Below are 1,410 nucleotides of genomic sequence, written 5' to 3'. Positions count from 1 at the left end.
TGGAGCCATCTCTGGGCGGGGGGGGTGTCGGCTTCTGGCTGTGGGCATGCGGGGCCAGTGGTCAGGCAGGGCTAAGCCCAGCCTCTCCCGGGAAGACCTGGGCCACCAGCTGCCACCTCGGCCCCGGGGAGCCCCCGGTCACATCCCACTACCCGGTGTCCTGCCAGGTGGGTGCCTCGCTGCGGTGGCCCCATGCGCGGCACTGGGGTACCCAGGGACCCGCCACCCTGAGGTGCTCAATGCAGGGCATCCCGCGGGATGGTGCCCGGGGCTGGCAGAGCTGGGGGCTCCTCGGGGGCCGGGGGCATCACCAGACCCATGCCGGGAGCCCCAGAGGGACGCGGCCTCCGCACACACCCCCGGCGGGTCCCTCCCGGCCCCTCCGCATGCGGGATGAGCAGGCTAATCCCATTCTAATCCCAGATTACGTGCCACGTGAGCTGCTGCCCAAAGCGGGCTGCGGCATGGCCATCGGGGCTGCTGGGGGCTCCTCGGGGGCCGGGGGCATCACCAGACCCATGCCGGGAGCCCCAGAGGGACGCGGCCTCCGCACACACCCCCGGCGGGTCCCTCCCGGCCCCTCCGCATGCGGGATGAGCAGGCTAATCCCATTCTAATCCCAGATTACGTGCCACGTGAGCTGCTGCCCAAAGCGGGCTGCGGCATGGCCATCGGGGCTGGGGATGGACCCCCCCCCCCCCCCCCCCCGGCTTTCGGGGGGGCCCCCCCCCATCCAGGATAGGGCGAGCGCCACGCATCCCCACTCTAAACTTGTCGGGGAGCTCGGAGCCTCCTGGCAGGGCTGGGGGCCAGGAGAGCAGCTGGGTTGGCCCAGATCCCTCGGATGGGAGGAACCGAGCAGCCGGAGGAGGAGGAAATGCCCCCTTCATCTCCAGCTGCTCCTGGATGGGGCGGACGGATTGCTCCTATCCCCCCCCCAGCCAGGGAAACTGAGGCACGGAGCAGCCCTGTGTCCACAGGACGGGAGACGGGCAGGGTGCATCCTCTGCCCCAGGGGATGGAAAAATCCCATGGGCCAGGCGCTGGCAGCTGGTGGCTTTTAAGGCCACCGAGGCGTCCCTCGGCAGGGCTGTGCCAGGCAGGGTGCAATGGCACGGAAGCAATGGGCTGTCAATAGCTGAAGGGTCGCTCCCCTCGGCAGGGCAATGCTCCGGCGGGGAGGGAAAGGGCGAGAAACAGGACAAAGGAGGAACCGGACACCGGTGAGACGCGGGTCGGGGATCCACGTGCTCCCCGCCGGCTCGGCCCTGCTGCGATCGAGTTGCCAATGGGGCCCCCATGTGCGGCGGTGCCTCGGTTTCCCCCGGCGAGGCGGGGAGGATGCTCGGTGCCTCTCCCGTGCCGCGTTTGTTTGGGGTTTGCGGTGGGAGGGGGAGGAGGAGGAGGGGG

The sequence above is a fragment of the Aptenodytes forsteri genome, unplaced genomic scaffold (assembly GCF_000699145.1).
Source record: "Aptenodytes forsteri isolate BGI_AS27 unplaced genomic scaffold, ASM69914v1 Scaffold168, whole genome shotgun sequence".
Taxonomy (NCBI): Eukaryota; Metazoa; Chordata; class Aves; order Sphenisciformes; family Spheniscidae; genus Aptenodytes; species Aptenodytes forsteri.
The sequence above is the reverse complement of the archived record's forward strand: the minus strand, read 5'-3'. Positions refer to the sequence as shown.